Source organism: Pteropus alecto, unplaced genomic scaffold (genome assembly GCF_000325575.1).
Source record: "Pteropus alecto unplaced genomic scaffold, ASM32557v1 scaffold267, whole genome shotgun sequence".
Lineage (NCBI taxonomy): Eukaryota > Metazoa > Chordata > Mammalia > Chiroptera > Pteropodidae > Pteropus > Pteropus alecto.
The window spans coordinates 294,607-302,205 of record NW_006440137.1 but is presented as its reverse complement, the minus strand read 5'-3'; the positions used below and the strand labels follow the sequence as shown (position 1 = coordinate 302,205).

General features: G+C 31.5%; 1 protein-coding gene across 1 annotated transcript in view; it reads left to right on the top strand.

Annotated features, from left to right (window-relative positions):
* The first annotated feature begins 989 nt into the window (after positions 1-989).
* The window catches only part of RDX (radixin), a 50,703-nt gene continuing 44,093 nt past the window's right edge, over positions 990-7,599 (top strand). Inside the window, exon 1 of the mRNA XM_006917175.3 lies at positions 990-1,010. The gene's annotated coding sequence lies outside the window, so the exon portion shown is untranslated. The remainder of the gene's footprint in view (positions 1,011-7,599) is intronic.

Sequence of the window (7,599 nt, the reverse complement as noted above, 5' to 3'; positions counted from 1 at the left end):
TTTTTCATAAAAAGTTTGCCAAACCCTGATTCAGAGAAGAAATATCCTACTGAAAGAATGTTTTAGGTACAGTATCAAAAAAGGAAGTACTGCATTGTTTTATTCTCTGGGGTTGTAGAATTTATAAAGTTATAAAATTCAGTATCAGTAATGATACAGATATATATATATTTTTCTGACTTGTAGGTAATCCTCCTGGGTTTTCAGGACCTTAAATGTTTTATTTATGAAAAGTTGAAATTAATAAGACTGGCCGCAGGTGAAATTGTGAAGTGAGCAATTCTCAGTTTTAAGCCCTTATATCATTTAAGATGCTTTGGCTGCAATAACAGAAAATTCTCAAAGTGACTTCAGTAAATGAGGAAATTTATTGTTTTATCAAGAATAACTCAGTGATGCCATCAAAGACTTAAATCTCTTGTTCTCTGCTCTGTGGTCTTCCCATTAGTTTCACTTTCCGTGGTTCCAGTTCAGTTGCAACAGGACTAGCATCCCATCCAGACACAATATCCAAAGGAATGAGAAGGACAGTCTCTTTTCCAGAAGCCCCCCAGCAGATACTTTAGACTCATTGGCCAGAATTGGAGCACATTCCATACCTAACTAGTCACTGGCAAGGGTAATAGAATTGCCCTTTCTTCTGACTCTGTTCCCATTAAATTATTTTCCTTATTTATATACCAAATGTCTTGGGTTCTTTCTTACCCCTATTCAAAATTGGATCCAAGATCGATCTGTAATACATAGTTTAGCATGAATATATGAGTTCATATTTTCATGGGTACGAAATTTATTTAAACTATAAAATTAAAAGCATTGATTTCCTGCTAAAATACTTTAAGGCAGGGATTGACAAACTATAGCCTATGTTTTTGTAAGTAAAGTTTTATTTGAATACATATTTGCTCATTTGTTTACCTGTTATCTATAACAGGGATCCACAACCTCCCCCACTGTGGTGTCCTGTTAGGAACTGGGTTGCACAGCAGGAGGTGAGCGGCAGGCAGCAGGTGAGCCACCTAAGCTTTCTCTGCATTTATAGCCACTCCCCAGTGCTAGCATCACCGCCTCAGCTCCACCTTAGATTATCAGGCATTAGATTCTCATAGGAGCACCAGTTTCTGGTGCCAAAAAGGTTGAGGACCGCCAATCTATGACTACCTTCGCGCTACAACAAAGTAGTTGCAACAAAGACCATAAGGCCCACAAAACCTAACAAGTTTACTTATCTGGTCTTTTACAGAAAAAGTTTGCCAACCCTTGCTTTAAGGTAGCTCTTATGCATTCAGACATTTATAGTCATATGCCAGATACTCTTGGGTTTGATGTGTAAGATACTGAGGTCACACGCTAATGGGAATATAGTTGTGCCCTGTTGTACATCATTAAGTGTCAAGTCCTCTTGTGTGTATAAACTGGAGTTAATATTCAGTGCAACAGCATTGAACCTATCTTTGTTTTTCTATTTTAAACATATGAATTTTTGATGTTTCCATTTATCAAGACATCTTACATTTTGACAAATGTAAAATGAAGACATTGGACTGCATTTAGCTTTCTTAACTTTCAGCACTTAAAATTAAACACTGCTGATGGTAATGTATTGTTTTTCTACCCACCTTAGATTAACCATATAAGACGGCCTTTCTTTTAAATTTATAAAATTCTTTTAGAATAAAGTGTAAATTCGATATAAAACTTTTTTTTAGTATTGCTATTCTGCTTTAAGTTCTAGAAATTGCTTTGCATTTTCAGTAACGTATATTTTCTCAAAAATGTTGAATATTTCATTTCCTTGAAAATATCCTTGAACAAAAATCAGTTTTAGCATAAGCAAGTACTTAATTTCTTATTTAGAACCGCATATCACCTTTATAGGAAATCCATTTACAGAGATGATTATACCAGTATTAATGTGCACTTACAACATCTTTAGAGGTAGTCTTTGACCTGAAAATAACAGCAGAAAGAACTTTAACTTCTTGAAAAGCTCTAGGAATTGTTTAGAATGAGCTTGTCTAGAATGATGTCAGAAAAAAAGGCCCAATAGAACAGCCAAAAGAACCCAGGGCTAGGATTTAGGAGAACCTATGACTTTGTTAACTAGCCCTATTAGTTTGGACAGGTCACTTATTTGAATCTTAATTTCATTATTAGAAGAATGAGGGATCGCGATACTTACCTTGGGCAGAGAGAGGAAGGGTTGTTATTATGAAAATTAAATAATATAGGTAAAGTAGCCAAAGAGTGAGCCTTCTACAAATCCTCTATTACCCTTGTCCTTGTTTTCGGCCTTATTTATTTAAGAAATGGAGCTCAAATTCTTGTCCTCTTTATTTCACTTGGGGAATGATATTATATAGGTAAAAGTACATTATTATAGCTCTTAAATTCAGTGTTGACACTGAGCTAAAAATATAGTAAGCATAGTTCTAAGTTTAAGATTTTAAGCCTGTGGGTCTGTGACCTTAGGGAAAAAAATACATCTTTACACATTTTCTCTCATTACAGATGTGGGCAGCAGTAGCAATTAGTAGCAGAGACTATTTTCAGTAGAAATTGCAGATATTTTCATAATCCATTACTGTTGTAAATATCTTAAAATGACATATTCATCATTACTTAGAAGTTTAATTATTAGATCCATTAGTAGATATTGTTATTTAAAGATTAATAAAGAAGCACATATGTTACTATGTCATAAATTTGTGCTTTTTATATTTTGATAATTTTATTCCAGTATAATTGGTTTTTAATTTTATGTATTTTGTGCATTTTAAAAATACTTTTCTAGGAAGAGGTTCATAGGCTTCACCAGAGCGGCCCATGGAAGGAGAGGGGGAAGATTAAGAACTTTTTTTTATAGATGCTATTATTGTGTTGATTTAACTGTCAGAATTACCTTATTAATTCAGATTATAGTTCTGTTTGTTACACTGCTTCCCAATCCCCCAGTAAATTGGCAGAGGAATTCTTTTGTAATTTTTTAGTCTGTGGAGAGAAAAAATATTACAGTCATGGGGAAAAGAATATCTTAAGAGTAAACTTAGGCAGCTTGGTATAAATTATTGAACTTCATTGTGGGCCCAGTATGGACTAGACTTGACACCTGTTTTACCACCTGACAGGTGGGAAGAGTCTGTTGTCCTGCTGACTCAATAGAACTCAAGGTGTTAAGCATGAGGCTGTTTTAGAATAATCCTTAGAGTTTAAAGGACAAAGAAGAGAATGTTTTGTACAAATGTTTTGTCTCTAAAAGGTAGCACTGTGTTTGAATACATACTCATATATGAAATTTTCTGGAAATGGGAGATATATATGCCGGCAGCATCTTTTAACATTAATTGTTGGATACTTTGCTGCTGTGATTGCATTTCATTTCTTCTTGGGAAGTTAGTATGGAAAAGAGATAAGGTAAGTCCACTTTTAAGAAATTTAGCAAGAGTAAGGAGGAGGAAGTAAATTTTTTCCTCAATAATTAGGTATTATGAGAGCAGAGGGAAGAAGAGTTGATTTTTATTACATATCTTTGATATACAGTGATTTAGGTGATTATATATTATCATTTTTTTAGAGAGGAGAGAGGAAGACACAGAAAGACTTAGTTATCAAGATGAAGCAGAGGTGGAAGGAACCCGAGGTGTGGCTTTTCATGTGACATTTTACTTGTTTATTCTGCTGCTAACAGATGCCAGTTTCTAGAAAAAAATATACTAATACAATCATGGTCTACAAATGTACAACTGAGGTTAAATAATATTATGATATAAATATTTTTCAATAATCACTTAATTGGCTAAAAACTTGGGTTTAATTACATTTATACATAGCCTCATCATAAAAAATTTAAGGCAGAATTCTTATGTATGTCATATAAGCTAGTAAACTGATACATAAACAGTTTAGTGAAATATGTTTTTAAATTCTCATCTGATTTTTAAAATTAAGAACTTAACAAAAATAAGATCCTTCGTAGAATTAAGTTCTCAGTTTTGTATATCCAAATATTATTGTAAGAAATCCTGTGTTTTCACCTGGTTATAATGGGTGGTACATATTCTGCCTTTTCACTTATGCTTATGTAAATGTTGACACAGTTTGTCATAACAAAGAAATGTAGTTCATTGTGTGACATGGTTTCAACATTGTTTTAATTGTGTTTTTAGTCATCAGCTGTTATAAGGAGTGTAGCTGAGAATATGTTGGTACAGGTTACCTTCTTTTGTAGTTATTTCTTTGCCATAGATTCTAGAGGCAGAATTTCCTATTCAGAAAAGCTTTGTAGCTTTTGTTATATATTGACAACTTACTTTGTAGAAATGTGGAGCCAATTTATGGTGTTACTAGCAGTAATTATCTACTTGTTTCCCGAAACAGTCTCAGTACTGGTATGTGTAATTAATAATTATTTTGCTAGTTTAATGAGTATATATAATCAGTAATAGCTTAAAGCTGTTTTGGTTTTTAGTTTTAATCAGCACAGTTGTGCTTACCTTTTTTTTTTTTTTTACATAGTATTTGTTGGTAAACAGTTTCTCATTTAACCATATATTGAGTGGAATCTAAGTGATACCTTTATATATTTATTTTTTACTTTCCATGGTAATTTTTGTTAATGTGGCTATTGCGTATTTTTCTATTATATTAGTTTAATTTTGCTGATTAGTCTACCTATGAAGGGGTTTTAAGTAAAGTATATTAGTCTGTTTTCATCATAACCTATACGTCTTCCTTAGTCATATTTTTCCTCCAAAACGAGATTTATTTTTCTCTTTTTGAAAAAAGATTAACCCACTGAGATTTTATTAAATGTCATGGTGAAATTATAGGTCTAACTTCACTTTATATACATATCATAATTTTGTTCTTTCATTTTAGGGAATTTGTTTTTCTTATTACAGAAACCCTACATTTTTATTTTAGAATTTTATAGATTAATTCTAATTCCTTAGACACTCAATATTTTGGAATATAATCATTCTGATCTTTTTCTCTTTCATAGTTTTCAAAAAGAAATGTGATACTACTGTATGTATAGTTTTATAATCTGCCTTAGTAGTTTGTGAATATTTTGCCATGTCATTTAATATTTTTCTCTAATATTTTGATTGTGGTCTAGCAGAGCCTTCAGATATACCGTGATTCACTTAACTAACCTCTCAGCATTACATATACTTTCGTAAATAGCACTATAGAATCTTTGTAATTATAGCATTTATACATTTGTTGTTGTTTTCTTTAGGTAAATATCTACAAATGAAATTATTTTTAATTTTTTTAATATCAAAAGGAGGAAGACAGGTTGGTATATGGCAGAGATCTGGACTCTAGGTGTCAAAAGACCATTTGGTCATTCATTACCCTTATGACTTAGGACAAATCACTTTTATGTAGTGGGCCTTGTTTCTTCAACTGTAAAGTACCTGTAATGTGACCTGTCTTGTTTGTCTCCTAAGTGTTTTATTAGTAGAAAATTAAATGATATATAACAATATGCAATTATGAGGTATTTTATAAATACAAGGCATTGTTAAGTAATCATTTTGTTCAGTTGGTAAATAAGGAGGTAGAGCCTTATTCTCAGATAATTTATAAATAACTGCAATAAAACAATGAAGACTAAATTTGCTTTTAAGAGAGAATATTGGTCTGAAAATACACGTTGTTAGAAGTCAATCGTATCTTTATTTGCTAAAGCTTCTACGTTTCACAGTTCATTTAGATCAGTTAAGCTTGTTGGGGATTTTTAAAACTGAATTAGTGTAAAAACTGGTTTTGTGTGTACTGATCTATGATATATCCTTTTATGTCAGCAGAGTTCTCTTACTCTAAAACTTTCATAATGGATTATTTTGCTTGAAAGGTCCTTTTCTATAGAGTATAACTTGAAGTAACTCTAATATTGAAAACTTGGATAAATGATCTCTTAAAGGAAAAAGATAAAACCCTATCTTTATTTAGTTTTAGTATTTCATTAATACATAACTTCAGAAATTCTGCAAACCCACATATTTAATATTTATTTACCTGCCTAGCTGGCCCTGTGTTTGTTAAATGCTTTTTCTTTAATTTGAGGGTTTTAACTTCATTTATAGCCTGGCATATAATTAATTAATGCTCAGTTTCTTTTCTTTCTTCTTCTTTACTGATAAGAGATTAGACATGATCAGTACATGGCTCTTACATCTCAGCTAACTTATCTAGTGTGTAGCTGTGGAGTTTGATATAATAAAATGCTAAAGAAATGTAAAAAGTTGTTTAGGACAACTAAAATTCCTTGTACTCTGGTAGGAGCAAACCTAAAATAATCTTTGTAGGGATACATACATAACTCAGGGCTTGTAAGATTCCCGCATTGGGGAATGGATAAGGGACGTGAGCTTTCTGTCCAGAATTACAAACTCTATAAAGAAATAAGTCACAATGAACTGAAAATAGTAGAATAATAATGTAGTGACATAAAATAAACATAGGGATAAAAGGATTTAAAACGTTATAAAATAGTATAGCATTATTAAAAAACATTCTTTAAAAAGCCAAAAAGGAATTACTGGAAATAAGAATATATAACCACTGAAATTTTAAACCCGTGGACAAAACAACTGGAGAGAATTAGTGACTGGAGGAATGTTGCACAGAGATAAAGAGATGGAAAATATAAAAAAGTAGTCATGGATTAGAGAATAAGATATCCAGTATATATCTAATAAGAATTGCTGGATAAAAAGAGAGAACGGGAGGCAATGGGTGATAATTTTCCAGAATTTAAGAACAAGGAATCTTACAAAATCCTGAACAAAGATAAATAAAAGCAAATCTTAAGAATACCCTACCTCCTATAAAAAATTACTAAAGCAGAGAGGACAGGCATATTACCTCAGAGGAATGAGTTAGATTGAGAGCCCACTTCTCATCAGCAGTAACATCTCAGAAAAAAAAAAATCTTTCAAATGCTGAGAGAATTATCAATTTAGGGTTCTATATGCAATTAAATTATTAATGAAAAAAGGAAGTATTCACTGGAAAGATATAACTATTATAAACCTATGCTCACCTGAAAGCATATAAATTTAAAAATGGCAGTTTACAAGAATACATTATACTTGGAGAAATTTAATACATTTTTTCTCAAATTGATTAAGTAGACTTTAAATAATACTAGAAAGACTGTAAACAAAACATTAAATACTTGGTCTAGTTTGATATAACTTAGCAAATGCAGAAAATACATTTTTTTATTTATATCTGGAACAGTAAAAAAAACCAACTGATCGAATATTAAACATAAAGGAACTCGTAATGAATTCTTTACTATAGTAGAGCTTAGAAATAAATACTAAAAAGACAGCACTTGCCCACAGGCCTCTTAACCATTCCATTTTGAAACTTAAAAAAAAATTTCTTAATATTGATTAGAAATCGTAATTGGAAAATGAAACATCTAGGGCTAAACAACAATGAAAAAACTACATATGAAAACCTGTGTGGGAAACCACTAAAGTGATACTTGGAAAAATACTATGGTTTCAAATAGATGATATCTTTCTCAAAAGATATTCCCTAGGAATGAATATTTATGTATGTGTTCTTAGGAATGTT